This window comes from Nycticebus coucang, chromosome X (assembly GCF_027406575.1).
Source record: "Nycticebus coucang isolate mNycCou1 chromosome X, mNycCou1.pri, whole genome shotgun sequence".
NCBI classification, from domain to species: Eukaryota; Metazoa; Chordata; class Mammalia; order Primates; family Lorisidae; genus Nycticebus; species Nycticebus coucang.
In genome coordinates this window covers 159,468,181-159,484,689 of record NC_069804.1, presented here as the reverse complement: position 1 = coordinate 159,484,689, position 16,509 = coordinate 159,468,181, and the positions used below count along the sequence as shown (strand labels likewise).

The following is a 16,509-nucleotide window of genomic DNA, read 5'->3' as shown; positions in this document are numbered from 1 at the left end:
CTGATGGCATCTCTGGGATCACTAAGATTCTGGTAACTGAATTTGAAAATTATTGCTACATAAAAATATCTAGTGTCACGTAAGTATTTTGCTGACTTACTTTGTTTATCCCATATTTTCAAAATGGAACTCACCCTCCTAACCACTACCACCTTCAAGAGCATTCACAAATTCATGTTTATTTTGTCCATTCTCACCTTTCACCAAAAAAACTCCCAAAGAATGATAGAATTTTTGCATGGTATTCCAATCACTATGGACTTTATTTACCTTCTTCCTAAACTTGGCTCACTGTGACCTGTCTCTTCTACAGAAAGAGATGTCTCCAACATGGAAGTGTCAATAATCTTTTTCTTTGGAGCCTTTGGCCCATGTGTGTATATCATGAAAAAGATATTTACAGCTGTAAACAACCACCTTGTATTTAAAAATCAAGTTGTTGGTTCTTAGGATTGAAAGAATCCTGCCCAAGAGGCTCAGCACTGGTGACCATGAAATCAGAAGACAGCAGCCTGGAAAACTTTCAGATAATTTGGAAGTCATCCAGTGCCAGATGTGGTCGACCCCATGTTTGAGAACCCCACAGCTGCTTTTATTCTGTTTGGTATGCCTTCCCTTCCTTTTGGGAGACCACCAGCTGTCTTATGTGCCTCAACTCAAGTTACAACAGCAAAGTTCACTTTAGCTGTGGGAAACTGATCCCCCTTAGCAACTCCATAGCAAATTCCTGAGGCAATGACCTCAACTGCAAACTGTCTCAGTTAAAGTAGACTTTTTGGGTCTATTTAGAACAAAACCATAAATGGCTTCCATTGCATCTGTAAATGGTGTAACTTGAGGAGGGACTTTCATAGTTGATTTCTGGGACTCTGGTTCACAGGGTGTGATTAGAGGCACAGCCACCTACCCAGGGTTATTTAGAGGGCAGTCCCCGTAGGCAACTAAGTAGCAGGTATGATCTCAGAGACAGCTGCCTCTAAAATATACAGTGTCCATAAGTCTATATGCATGCTATTTAGAAATTAGCCGAATGTTCTTCTTTGTTCTCCACAAAAATCTTAAAAATTTCCCCTATTTTCCTGGACATTTTATTCCATGTTAATAATTGAAAATAATTAAAGCAGTCTTTCAGGATGTTCTTAGTTTTTAAATCATTGTTAGTGCACAATCTCACACATAGAGCTATTATATGTAACTATTCTGTATGCAGTAAAGTTTGAGGGGCTTTGAATCCTAAGATTTTGCTTATGGGAGAGTTGCTTAGTGATGGAAATTGTGATGCTTTAGTTACTAGAAAATGAGACATAACTGGGATTGGTGCAGTGGCACAGGGTTTAAGCTTTAAACATATAGGAAGTAGCCAGTCCTTTGTACATGAAATGCTGTTTGTGCTCAGCCCAGCAGCACCTATGTTAAAAACGGAAAACTACAGAGAATATTAGCATGTTCCTTGTACCCAAAGTATAATGTGATTTGATGAGCAAGGGCTGCTATGGTATGGGTTCAGGCTAACATAGAATACAACATATTCCCTCTGTATATCAATGTGAGGTGCATTTGTGCATACAGTATAGCAGCAGTTGGACATGTGACCTGACAGGCACTCTCTATGTAGAGAGGTTTCATTAGGCATACAAATATAGTTTGGTATGAGAGGTAGCCTTTGCCTTTGGTATCAACTCAGGCTCAATAGTAAATAGAAGCAGAGAGGATCTCCTATTCGACATGATTTCAGTGTTTACAGGTGAAGCAAATGGAAATGAGATGTAATTCCTGTATTTGGGGACATAGAACAAAGCATGTACATCATGAAATGATAAACAACTACCTTTATTCAGAATACAACAGTTGCCCACTTAGTTTAATATGGAAGCTTTTATGTGTTGGTACAGTGACCTGAATCACAATGACGTATGTGGCAATGTGTGGAGAGTCACCTATCTACAGTGACATTTGAGGGCTTGTCTGGCAGGACTTGAGTGAAGAAAAGGCAGAATCAGCCTACATCGCTGTAACGCCAGGTCTAACGGGGGGGCAGCAGAGTCTTGGCAAAAGCTAACGCGTGTGTGTAGAAAATCTCCTACTGTTTATTTTGCACTAACAATACTAACAAGTACTTTCCATGCTGGCATTTTATTTAATCTGCTTTTGATTTGAATTTCATTTAATGTCTTTGCCATTCTCTTTGCAGATGACACACTCCCAGAAATCCAACTGACTACTTTCTCTGATTCTCTACATCTGGGTTGCTGATAGCTACTCGACAAAAATTTTAAAAACCTGTTGATAAGTGTTCAATTTGAGCTGAACCTTCTTCACACTTCATGGCAATTGCTCTCTATCTGGCTCCTAGGTATCAAGATGTGACCCAACTCCTCTATTCAGTGACTTTCCTTCATCATAGATGAAGATAACCTTTGAATCTATCTATTAACTTTTGGTTTTCACTCCATATAGATTCTTCATTCTCGTCTATCTCAAAATATCTCCTATATTCCTCTAACAAAATCCTATAACTTCTCCCTTTCATAGCCAAGAGAAATACATTAGATATTTCCCCTTTCTCACCTGCATTTGGCATACCTCACGGCAATCTTACATCTCACCTTATAATTCTTTGAAACTCTTTCCAAATCCACCAATGACAAGAATGCCAAGGAGAAAGCTACAAATTTTAAATAAGGTGTCAGGAAAAGCTTTCATAAAGAGGTGAAAACTTTCCTCCTTTGTCTCCAACCACCTTTATTCATTCTTATTTCTGAAGCAGGGTGTCTGCCTGTCCCTTAAATGTTGATGTTGACCATGACTCTGTGGTTCCATCCTCTTCTTTTCTCATTCCTTCCAAATTTATATCAGCATTTTAGGCCTCTCTCCAGAACTCCAGGTAAACATGTTGGCTCAATCAGAAAACATTTGCGTACCCCTGCCTCAGTGTGACATCATTCTCCTTAGCTTTAACACCTGGGATTTATTCTTTATAATTCCCCCTCTTTATAGCAACATCCCATTGGAGAGGGGACAAAAGAGTGGGTAGGAAACGGAAATTCGCAAAGGGGAATCAGGATAAAGGTTGAAAAGATTAGATCAAGAAAGACGGCATTCACTCGAAAGAAGACTGAATTAGTATTGGAGAAAGAAGGATAGGACAGAGGAGAGCAGAAAGGAGGACACCCAGTTTCACATGTTCTATGAATGTTCCATGTCAGAAATCTTTGGGAGCTAGTTGGCCAAGATAACAATGAAAAGAATTAGATAAGTTACATAATGCATATGGGATCGTATGACAGAAAAAAAAAAAAAAGGAGAAAAAGAAGCTTGAATCTTGGCCATGCCTCTCAGGGAAAACATAAATGCTAAGCTAACAAACAAGTATGAGAACTGGGAGCAAAAACAGCCAGAAAGATGCTTAAAGCACACCATAGAGGAGAAGGCAAAAAAATAGGAGAGAAAGAATAATTTCAGTTTATCCTTTTTCTAAAAGTTGATATGATGGAAATACAATATTTGTTAAAATGATGTTGAGGAAACATCTATTGTATGTATGATATGTAAAATATTTTAAAACAAGAAATTATAAATATAAAGAGAAATCATTTATGTAATAGCACTTCTAAAATGATAAAGTATTTTTTATTCAAAATAGAATTTTTGTCATGAGACGAATCACCTTAACATGGGATTTGAGGATCTACTGCGCATTAGTTTAAAGAGTATGTTTGCTTTTAAAATGAGATCTGAGGAGGAATTCCTAGATTATGGTTGCATAAACCTTATCTGGTATATTAATTCCATTATCTTGTGTGACAAGTACCAACAAAGCGTAGGTCACAAAAAAATTGCCATTTATACCCTGAAGAAGAAACTCTCCAAATGGTCCACTATGGTGCTTCTAGCCAGTACTACTTTTCCTATATATTCTACTTTAGGCACTTATAGTTTTAGGGCTTAAAGTGCTTTCCAAAAAGTGCCTATATTTTGTGATTAGTCAAGATAAATGCTAAGGAGTTGTCTGTTCCATTCCGGCCATGACTTTGTGGTGTTTGTACAAATGTGTTAGACTCTATATTTATGCAATTGCTTGAATAAGGCCTTTCTTCTATTTTTATTTTAGGCCCCAAGAAGGCAAATAAGACTGACAAAGTTATTCAGGCTATTGGATACTGAAGACAGGTACTTAAACTCGGTAACCTTATGTCAATATTTCTGTTCCATTTGTTGGTCAATAATCAAACCCATAAATAAATAGTCATGTTACTGTCATAAATAAAATAACTGAGTCATTGGCTAAAAGTTTGACAGGAAGAGGTAGTGGTTTATTTTTGTATATATGCTGTATCTCTTCGCAAAATACAGTATGTCCCAAAAGTCACCCCTAAATTTGCCATACTTAGGGAAAATTGGAAATTGTAGCTAAATGTACCTTTATTTGCAAAATATTCCTTACAAAATTTTGCAAAATATTTACAAAATATTTTGTACATTTTAGCTGCCTTTTCGTAAAATTTTGCAAGGAATATTTCATAAATAAAGGTACACTTAGCTACAATTTCCCATTTCCCCTATGTATGACAACTTTAGGGGCAACTTTTGGGACACACTGTAAGTTTTGCCAATTTTTTTAGCAAAATGGCCAGTTCATAATTTTTGTGGAAATTTAAATTCAGACTACCAGTTATGATGACAAGTAAATGGCTTGAATTTCTTTTTCTTCTTAACTAGTTTTTCCAACTGCTACCTTAGATACAATGTAGTATAGTAAATTAGACTATCTACATGTTGCTAAAACAATCAGGCAATCAAATTAATAATTGAGGCATGAAATAAATCCAATATCTGGCAGATTTCCTGATATGCACTCTTTGCTCAATTGTTCAGTAACATGTCTTCAATTGGCAGAGACTTACTATGTACAGAAACTTCATCTTTATATAGATCCAAAACAATTTTATTTGTCAAAAAGATTTCAAAAAGCCGATGGTTAGCAGAAATTATAAGGTAGCACTAGGCAAGTTTCAGGATGCACGGTCCTAGACACGCCTAGGAAAGGGTAGGATAAACTCAATCAATACTACATGATTTAGGTAAATACTGTAACGGACGAATCATTAAACACTCTTGCAGCTTTAACATTTTCTTATTTAGACACAGCATCAAATCCTTATAAGTTGTGGATAAATAAAATGTGGTATAGCCAAGCAATGGAATATTAGTCAGCCATAAACAGGAATGAGATACCAATACATGCTTGTGACATGAATGAACCTTGAAAAACTACTGATTTTAAAAAACCAGTCCCCGAAAGGCATATATGATATGATTCCACTTTATATGAAGTGTCCATGTAATAGGCAACTTTTGGCAAATTTTAGGCAAACTTGTAATTTCTGTAATTTAGAAATTATATTAGTGGTAGCTTGAGATTGGGACTGAGGGTGAAATGATATGCACGTGATAGGTAAAGTATCTAGGGTTTCTATTTGAACTGATGAAAATAATCTAAAATTTACTGTGGTGATTGTTGCACAACTCTGTGAAAATGCTGAAAGTCATTGAATCATGCAATTTAAAAGGGTGAATTATATGATATGTGAGTTATTTCTTAATAAAACTGCTGTTTTTGAAATCTGTATAATTTGTATAATGGTAAGAATATATTGTCCAACTACCCTGTTTCCCCGAAAATAAGACATCCTCCCAAAATAAGACCTACTTACAGGAAAGATAAGACGTCCCCTGAAAATAAGACCTAGCGCATCATTGGGAGCACACCTTAAAGTAAGACACTGTCTTATTTTTGGGGAAACAGGGTATATTCTAGGACTCCAGTGGTGATATGAACAAATGGAGAAAAAGCACACAAAAGCTTTACAGTGGTTCTCAACCTTCCTAGTGCTGCAATGCATTTTCATTGTTAAAAGGGGTTGCGACTCACAGGTTGAGAACCGCTGCTTTAGAGTCATTTGTGTCTGGGTTCTTATGCCTGCTTAGCTGCTAATAAGTTGCACAGTCTTAGAAAGTCATTTTTCTCATATGTAAAATGGAAATATCACCTATCTCTTGCAGGATTGCTCCAGAAACAAAACAATTTCAATAAAGAGCCTAACATAGTGCTTGGTACATTTATAGCTACCCAAGAAATGTTTGCTCCCTTCCCACTTTCACGCCCCGTGTAGAATTTCTCTTTTGCTCAGATTGCATCCTTGTCAACATGAGTCAACATCATTTCATCCCATCCTTCCTTGTGAGATTACCATCTAACTATCAAACAAGGGAACTTGAAGTTTTAGGCTTGAGTAACAACTAAAACTTAACAGTGTAAGTCATTAAAATTTGTGAGAAAGACACAAAAAGGGATAAAAATTAGGATTGGAAGACAGCAAGAGAGGAGTGTACCTCATTCATAGCAGAAGCATTTTGCAGTTGGTGATACCCCCACAAATGATTAATCTCCAAGAAGAAATTTGATTCCTTCAAATGCAAAGAAAAGAAGTTTAACAAAGGCAGCTGTGGCGATAAATCTTCCTATCAGGTGTGATCATAAGCCTGGAAAATCTTGAGTTAACTGTGCTGGTGAATCATACACATTGATCTCAACTTGTTTAAATATATTTTTCTTTTATTTACATAGAGATGGCTTGTAATAAAGCTACCATTAAACAGTGTCAGAAAACCACCAAAGGGAATTCAGTTTCTAGCATCCATGATAATAATATAGATACCCAATTCATGACATGTAGTTTTTCTTTCAATGTGCAAATATTAAAATAATATTTCTGCTTGCAATGCTCAAGATATTGTTGCCTTGATCACAGCCACAGAAAAATGAAGGAGAGGACTTTTTGATTGTAATAATTTAAAATATATTTGTATTTGCCAAAAATTTATAGTTTACTGACAGACTCCAAATATTTGACTAGGTTAAAAAATCCATAATTTAAACACAACTATGGAAAATATTGTGGTTATTTAGAAATTCATAGTCTCAAAGTACTGTTTTTACTGTCAAAACATAAAGGGACATGTCCCTTCTTTGCAATCGAGCCTCCTAATACAAATAGAGGTTTGGGTTCAAGCAGGAGCAGGGGGGAGGGTGGAGAAGAAAACTACAGTGATGTAAGAGTAGACAGTTGCTACAAAGTAATGACCATTTTTATCTTAATGTACTTAATAAGAATTTCCAAGAATTATTACTTTACCAATGACTCGGGAAATAAGATCCGATTTCGTAAGAGAAACTTTTTCTGCTTGGGCAGTTTTTCATTCATTTATTCTGTCCTTTGGTGTATTATTAAGTGTTTAAAGTAATTCTATGAAGAATTAAGAATTTTATTTTTTCCATCTTTATTGATGCCAGTGATGTTGACAATTAAACACTGTATCAGTGTAAACAGGTACAGAATGCAATATTTTCATATACATATAGATTGTGTAATGATCACCTTGGTCAAGCTAATGAATATATCCATTACCTCGCATAGTTACCTTCTATTTGTGGTGAGAACATTTAAGATACACTCTTAGCATATTTCAAGTTATACCATAGAGTATTATTGATTATAGTTACCTGATTGAACATTAGAACTTTATAACTTATTTATCCAGCAAAACTGAAACTTTGAAAACATCTCTTTGTTTCCCATATCTCCTGTCCTTTAGCAACCACCATTCTACTCTGCTTCTATGAGTTCAACTTTCCCAGATTCCACAGAAGTGAGATAATGCAGTATTCATCTTTCTGTGAAGGCTTCTTTCACTTAGCATGATGTCTTCCAGGTACATCCATATCACAAATGGCAAAACTTCCTTCTTTTTTTGAGACAGAGCCTCCAGCTGTCGCCCTGGGTAAAGTGCTGTGGCATCCCAGCTCACAGCAACCTCCAACTCCTGGGCTTAAGCGAGTCTCTTGCCTCAGCCTCCCAAGTAGCTGAGACTACAGGCACCCACCACAATGCCTGGCTATTTTTTGGTTGTAGTTGTCATTGTTGTTTGGCGGGCCAGGTTGAATTCAAACCCGCCAGCTCTGGTGTATGTGGCTGGCGCCTTAGTGGCTTGAGGTACAGGTGCCAAGCCAAAACTTCCTTCTTTATTCCAGCTGAAGAGTATTGCTCTGTGTGCATACATATAGATACACACACATCACCACCTTTTCTTTATCATTTGTTGACAGATAAAGGTTGTTTTCATGTCTTAGCTATCGTGAATAATGCTGCAATGATCATGGGAGTGCAGACATCTCTTTGAAGTACTATTTCCTTTCTTTTGGACATATACACAGAAGTGGGATTGCAAGATTGTATGGTGATTCTATTTTTAGTCTTTTGAGAAATCTCCAAACTGTTTTCCATAAAGGCTGTACCTACTTACATGACCACAAATAGCATGCATGCAAGGGTTCCCTTTTCTCCACATATTTATCAACAATTGTTATCTTTTCTCTTTTTGGTAGTAACTATTCTAACAGGTGTGAGGTGATGATATCTCATTTGTGGTTTTGATTTGAATTTTTATGATTATTAGTGATGTTGAGCATTTTTTAATATAACTGTTGGCCATTTGTATGTCTTCTTTTGAGAAATGTCTATTCAGGTCCTTTGCCTATTTTGTAAATTGGATTGATTATTTTCTTGCTTGAGTTGTTTGGGTTCCTTATATATTTTGATATCAGCCCCTTAGCAGATGTATAATTTATAAATAACTATTTTCTCCTGTTCTGTAGGTTGTGTCTTTTCTCTGTTGATTGCTTCCCTTGTTCTGCATAAGTTCTTTGGTTTGCTATAATCATATTTATCTGTTTTTCCATTTGCTGCCTGTGCTTTGCGGATTATATCCAAAAATCATTACCCAGATCCTGTTAAGGAATATTTCCCCCTATGTTTTCTTCTAGTAGGTGTATATTTTCAGGTCTTACCTTTTAGTCATTACTCCATTTTTGAGTTGATTTTTATGTATGGTATGAGGTAGGGTCTAGTTTTATTCTCTGTATGTGGATATCCAGGTTCCTCAGCACCACTTATTGAAGAGATTGTCTTTTGTGTGTTCCTAACTCCTCTTGGTTCTAGTTTTCTACAAAGCTTTGGTGTTTTTACAAAGTTTTGCTGCTGTGATGCTCTGGTTTGAGACAGGCCTGACAGTGTATCACTAAAGTCCCAGTGTTTTCTGAGAGAGTAATTTGTGATTCTTGTGGCTGCATCTGTGTTCGTGTATTTGAATAAATAGGTACCTCTTCCGATTTATAGACTGACTTCAACAGAGATTCTGGGTGAGCTGACTGGCACGCAGGCAGGCTGATTTGGTGCCTGGGTCCACAGATCTTGCCCAGAGGTTAGGCTCAATGGGCAGACCTGTCACTGGAGTCTGTGGGTACAGGCCTGCAGCATGAGTCTATAGGGCCTGGCCTGGTACTGGAATTCACTGTGGCAGGTCTGGTGCTGGAATCTGCAGTTAAATTTGGTGCTCTTCACTCTACTTCCCTGATGTAGCGGCTCTCTCTCTCTCTCTCTGTCTCTCTCTCTCCTTGGTAGAAGGGTGATGTGGGTAATGTGAAACTATCTATCTTCTTCAATATATCCTTTCTTATTTTTGTGTTCCACTCAGATATGATAATATCTCACCTGAGTTGATGAGTTCTTAAGAAGGTATTTTTATGTGTGGCTACTCAAATTGCTGTTTCTATGAGTGGATAAGCTTTGGAAACTCATAATTTGCTTTCTTGCTGACATCACCTCTTTTGGTGTTCTCTGAATTATGTATGTTAAACGATCTACATGCTACTGTAATATGCCAGGCTAGCCTTGCTTAACTTGTAAACCTTCTGGATCCTTAGAATGTTGTACTATACTAATCAATCAGGATTTTTCTAAAGTCTGGTTGTGAGTTCAACTGATAGAATATTTATCATTTTTTAACATAGTCTTTAAACTCTGTATGATAGAAACTAATTTTAAGTCTATGTTTTTGGAATTCTATATGACTTGAATTTATTGAACAAATATGTTTAATTTCTGTTCTCTCTGTAACAGACTCAAGTTCAGCTTCTAATATAAATATATATATATATATATATATGCACACACACACATATATAGGCATACACATATATAGGCTTAAAGTCTCTTTTAAAAGATATTTCTTCAGTGTAACCTGGCTTATTGTACCCTCAATGAATCCCCAACAATAAAAAAAAAGATATTTCTATGTATACCTTTATGTATGTGTTTGTAGAATATATATGTGTGTATATATATACATATATTTTGTTTTCTAATCTTTCTACTTGGCACAGAGATGTGTAAATTTTCAGAGAAAAGATCACATTGAGCCTTGTAGGCTATGATAATGCATTAAGAGTTTATGATAGATGATAAAAACTTAGACCAGCCCAGAAGCTCTTATAATAGTTCAGGAAAAAGATAGTGGTAGCTTGGCATGGGGTGATAGTAGTAGAGATGGTGAGAAAATAAAGATACAGCCACAAAATGTTTCAAAGCTAAAGCCACAAGATTTTCTGATAGATGGGTGTGAACAGAAGAGTGAAAGGGAAGATAGAAGGTTATTTTGGCTAGCGTAATGAAGTGTTGGGATAGATCATGTTCTAGTTACTAGTAATTTGGGCCTGGGGCTTGCTTTATTCATTCATATATCCATTCATTTATTCATTCATTCATTCAGCAAATTTTTTTTTTTTTGCACCTACTATGTGTCATGCACTGTTCTGGGTGTCCGGTATGCAGTAATGTACAAAATAGGCACAATTTTTGTTCTTATGAAGATTGTGGTCCAATGGAAGAGATTGAGCCTGAGTCTGATCAGCTGATACTTGCAAAGGAGAATAGTGAGTGCTATTTCAGCTTAGAGGAGGGACATCTAACCCAGATTTGTGTTACATAAGAAAAGGTTCCAGAAGTAATGACTGCTATACTGAAACCTACGGGATGAATGGGAGTCAAAATAGTAAAGAAAGGGAAGGAGAAATGATCCAGGAAGAAAGAAGAGCTTGATATATGGCCCTGAATGGAGGAAGACCAAGTTGAGCTCCTGATACTGAAAAAACATTCCAGTATGAGTGGATGACAGAGAGGACATGGTAAATGATAAAGATTTAAGTATGCAGGGGTCAGAAAATCCAGGGCCTTATAGGGCATGCTACGTATTTGACTTTCCTTTAGAAGCAAAAGGGAAAAATAACTGAACTTTTTAAAAAAAAGAAACTTTAAATTTTATTTTGCTCTAAATGTAGGTTCACATGCAGTTATAAGAAATAATAATACATGGAGCTTTGATCCAGTTTCTTCCAATGGTAGCAGTTTTAAAAAATTTAATATAATACCAGAGTCCAGCTGGGCATGGTAGCTCATGTCTATAATGCCTACCTCTGGGAGGCCGAGGTAGGCGGATTACTTAAGCTCATAAATTTGAGACCAGCCTGTGCAAGAACGAGACCCCGTCTCTACTAAAAATGAAAAAAATGAGGCAGAGGATTGCTTGAGCCCAAGAGTTTGAGGTTGCTGCAAGCTATGATGCCACAGCACTCTACCCAGGGCACAGAGTGAAACTCCGTCTCAAATAAATAAATAAATGAAATGAAATAAAAAATTAAAAAAATTACCAGAGTCAAGTTATTGTCATTGATACAGTCAAGACGAAGAACTTTGCATCACTACACAAATCCCTCATTTTGCCCTTTTATAGCCACCTGTGCATCCTTTCATCTCTCCATCCCTTAAACCCAAGTCGCCACTAATATGCTTTTCATTTCTGTAATTCTGTCATTTCAGTATTTTTATGTAAATGAGGAGGAATACAGTATGTGACCTGGTGGGACTGCTTTTTATTGGGCATTTGGTTTACAAATATTGTTGCCCATACTGTAGCTTCTCTTTTCATCCTTTTATGAGACTCTTTCAAAAAGTAAAAGTTTTAAATTTTGATGTACTCCTATTTATCCATTTTTCCTTTCATAGATCTTGTATTTGAAGTCAGGTCTAAGAAGTCTTTATTTATATTGTGATTGTGAAGACTTTCTTGTTTTTAAATAAAAGTTTTAGTTTTACATTTTACATTTATATCTATTTTCCATTTTCAGTTAAGTTTTGAATAAGATGTGAGACTTACGTTAAGGTTCATTTTGTTGCCCATGGTGTCAAATGGCTTCAGAACCTTTTTGGAAAAGGCTATTTCGCCTCTATTAAATTGCTATTGCATCTTCGTTAAAAAATCAGTTGGGTATATGAATGTGCTTCTATTTCTGGATTGTCTGTTCTATTCTGTTGATCTGTGCATCTTTACCTTGGCCAATAACACATAGTCTTGATAGCTGTAGCAATCAAGTTTACTCGATTTGAGTAAACTGATTCCTTCCCCTTTCTTCTTTTTTTAAAAATTGCTTAAGCTGGGCGGCGCCTGTGGCTCAGTGAGTAGGGCGCTGGCCCCATATGCCGAGGGTGGCGGGTTCAAACCCAGCCCCGGCCAAACTGCAACAAAAAAATAGCCGGGCGTTGTGGCGGGCGCCTGTAGTCCCAGCTGCTTGGGAGGCTGAGGCAAGAGAATCGCGTAAGCCCAAGAGTTAGAGGTTGCTGTGAGCCGTGTGACGCCACGGCACTCTACCCGGGGGCGGTACAGTGAGACTCTGTCTCTACAAAAAAAAAAAAAAAAAAAAAAATTGCTTAAGCTATTCTAGTTCCTTTACTTTTCCATATAGATGTTAGAATAATCTTGTATATGTGTACTAAAAATCTTGCTAGAAAAAAATAAATAAAAATCTTGCTAGAATTTTAATAGGAATTATTAAACCAGTATATCAATTTGGAAGAGTTGACATATTTTCTATGTTGAATCTCCCAGTTCATAATTATGTCTGTATCTCCATTTATTTAGATCTTCTTTGATGTCTTTCACTGGTATTGTATGAAGTCTTTCCCATATTTTGTTAAATTTATCCCTAAATATTTTATTTTTTGAATGATTATAAATATTATTTTGATTGCTGAAATTATGTACTAGGTCTAGGAGTTTGTATATTTGTTATTATTTTTATATATTTTTTCTTTCTAGATTCCTTGGGGTTTTCTACTTAGATAATTTTATCATCTACAAGTAGGAAGAGTTTGTTTTCTTTTCTAGCTGTATTTCTCTTGCTAGAATTTCCAGCACTATAACACTATATTGAATATCAATATAGTGAATATCAATATAGTGTTATAGTGCTGGAAATTGTCCAATTGTCCTTGCCTTGTTCCCAGTTTTAGGAAACAGTTTTGGAAATTGTCCAATTGTCCTTGCCTTGTTCCCAGTTTTAGGAGGAAAGCTTCAGTCTATCACCATTAAGTATAATGTTAATTGATGGTTTTCATTGATGTTCTTTACTGAGTTAAGAAAGTTCCCTTCTATTTCTACTTTTCTGAGAGTTTATATCCTGAGTGAATGTTAAATGCCTTTTTTGCATCAATAGATGTGATCATGCAATTTTCTTCTTTCATCTGTTAATGTGATGAATTACATTGGCAGTTTCCAAATATTGAATCACTTTTGCATGTTTGAAATTAACTTCATTGGGTTATGGTATATAATTTTTTTATACTTGCCTGAATTCTATTTCTTAATATTTTGTTAATAATTTTTTCAACTTTTGGTATGTAGGGTGTAGTGTAATAGCTACACTCTCTTTATATGATTTATGATACCAGAGGCAACAAGGTGAGACCCTGTCTCTAAAAAAAAGATTTGAGAAATGATTTAAAAGTTTAAAAAATAACTAATAACTATGGCCTTTAAGAGAGACCAGAAGACAGACTTCTTACCAAGGCATTATGAAAAGCATGCTACAAAATCTCTATGGTTGTTTTTGTACATATGCTGAGATAATTGTGGTTGATGTCAACATGAAGTTGGGCTCCTTGATTTAAACAGTAAAAATAAGATCCTAGAGAAGTGTGGCCAGGTGGTGTGCTTAACTACTCACAGGGTGGGAAAATCACAATAAACCACAGATACAGAGTGAATAAACGAAGTTTTCTGACCTGCCATTGCAGGTGGTAGCTAATTAATCACAAGGTTCTGGGCGGGGCCTGTGGCTCAGTAAGTAGGGCGCTGGCCCCATATACTGAGGGTGGTGGGTTCGAATCCAGCCCCGGCCAAACTGCAACAACAACAAAAAATAGCTGGGCATTGTAGCGGGCGCCTGTAGTCCCAGCTACCTGGGAGGCTGAGGCAAGAGAATCACCTAAGCCCAAGAGCTGAAGGTTGCTGTGAGCTGTGATGCTACAGCACTCTACCAAGGGCGACAAAGTGACACTCTGTCTCTAAAAAAACACACACACACAGGGTTCTTAGAAATGAATGAGATAGGGATGGACATGGTGACTCACGCCTGTAATCCTAGCACTATGGGAGCCCAAGGCAGGTGAATTGCCTGAGCTCAGGAGTTGAGACTGGCTTGGCGAAGAGCAAGACTCAGTCTCTAAAATTAGCTGGGTGTTGTAGCCGGTGCCTGTAGTCCCAGCTACTCAGGAGACTGAGGCAAGAGGATCAGTTGAGCCCAAGAGTTTGAGGTTGCTGTGGGCTTTGAAGTCATAGCACTCTACTGAAGGTGACAGAGTGAGACTCTGTCTCACAACAAAAAAGAAAGAAAGAAATGAATGAGGCAGACTAGTAACATGCTATTAATCTCTACTAGGGAAAACATTTTGGTAGAAACTAGACTCAAATTACCATAGCAAAAAATCATAACCAGAGAGTGGAGTGTGAGGCGGCAGCTTCGTGGAGGAGCGGAGCCAGTGTGGGGGCCCCTGCCAGCCCGTGGCTGTGCAGGGCAGCAGCCGCTGCCTAGTCCTGCTTCTCAGCTGAGGCGCCACGCTGCCGAGCAGCAGGTCTAGGTCTCAGCCGCTCGCCAAGGGGGCTCCGGGTCCCTCCCTGGCTCAGCATGCCCGAGGTGAAGCTGACCATCCATGCCTATTGCAAGATGGTGCTGCATGGTGCCAAGTACCCGATTCCTGGTGGCGGAGAAGCAGAAGCTGCAGCAGGAGCTCCTCCCCGTGGGTGGCCCACCACACCCTCTTGGTGGACTGTATCCCCCTTTTCCACAGCATGTTGGCCCTCACACCCCCCACCTCGTGCTGGAGGTGGCTCTCACCCTGATTGATTCATGGTCTAAGATAATAGCTATGTGATTGCTGGTTATTACCAAGCTAATGAACGAGTGAAGGATGCCAGTCCCAACCAGGTTGCAGAGAAGGTGGCCTCAAGAATCGCTGAGGGCTTCAGTGATGTGGCTCTCGTCATGGTGGATAACACCAAGTTTATGATGGACTGTGTAGCACCAACAATCCACATGTACGAGCACCATGAGAACAGGTGGCGATGCAGGGACCCACACCATGACTACTGCGAAGGCTGGCCAGAGTCACAGAGGATCTTGGCCTCACTCCTGGACAGCCAGTCCTACAAAACACTTGTGGATTTCGATAACCACATGGATGGCATTCGGAATGACTGAGTAAATCCCGAGATCAATAAGATTGTTCTGCACCTGTGCTAGGCAGACACACAGTCATGGGCTTGGGCAGCTCCACTGTGCTGAAGAAGAAAACCTATTTTTAAATGTAAATAGAATATCTTGTAGCCTGCGTGGAAAGCTGAGAAGTGGCATTTGCCTTGAGAAAGGGCAGGATAGAGTGTTCCATCAGCCATCTTCTAACGCAGACCATCCAATCAGACTGTCCAATCCGAACGTCCCTGTGGAGTTTTTCCCGATTGTATGTTGCTATAATCTTCCACATCAAAGCTATTTCTGCTTGTCCAAGATTGTTGCTATTAAACAGTTTTAACTAACCTTTTATAATCTGGAGAGAATACTTTTCAGGCTTATGAACTATCTTTAACAACAACAACAACAAAAAGACCACGTCTTATACTCCAATGAGTGTGTTTGTGAGTTTTTGTCCTGGCGGAGTCGCCCTCACGCAGATATTCTGGGATCGGGGCAGATGTGTGGCATGCTGGTGAGAAGCAGTGTGCTGCTGTGTCAGGGGTCACGCAGTCGGTCAGTGCGTAGCGCTGTCCTGCTTGGAGTTGACATAGCTGCGGTGACGTTGCACAGTGGTAGTGATGCCACTGTTGCCTGGGGAACCTTTATCATTAAGGGTAAAACCAAGCATCGTTGGTAATGAGAACATGGATGAGAGTACTCACTGTTCATTGCTTCTCAGCCAACCAGAAATCTTACAAACCTGCAAAATGGAGAAAGGAAAAATGGATTCCATGCCATGATTACCTTTAAAAAGCAAGACTCAATCCCAACTCCTAAGTGACCTGCGTGGTCATTAAAATGGTTCTAACCTATGTCTGCAAAATAATAATTTCTTTCGTATTCGAAAAAAAACAAAACTTAAGACTCCCCAAGTTGTACAGAGCAATGTCTGCATGTTTTGTATTTAGAACATTTGGTCAAATTTTCTAACCCAAGAAATTGATGGGGAAATTTAGGGCACCATTGCATTTTTTTCTTTTTTATAT

The 16,509-nt window shown here is 38.0% G+C and overlaps 1 pseudogene; it reads left to right on the top strand.

Annotated features, from left to right (window-relative positions):
* The first annotated feature begins 14,917 nt into the window (after nucleotides 1-14,917).
* LOC128578486 (ER membrane protein complex subunit 8-like) lies at nucleotides 14,918-15,532 on the top strand (annotated as a pseudogene).
* Nucleotides 15,533-16,509: the final 977 nt, after the last annotated feature.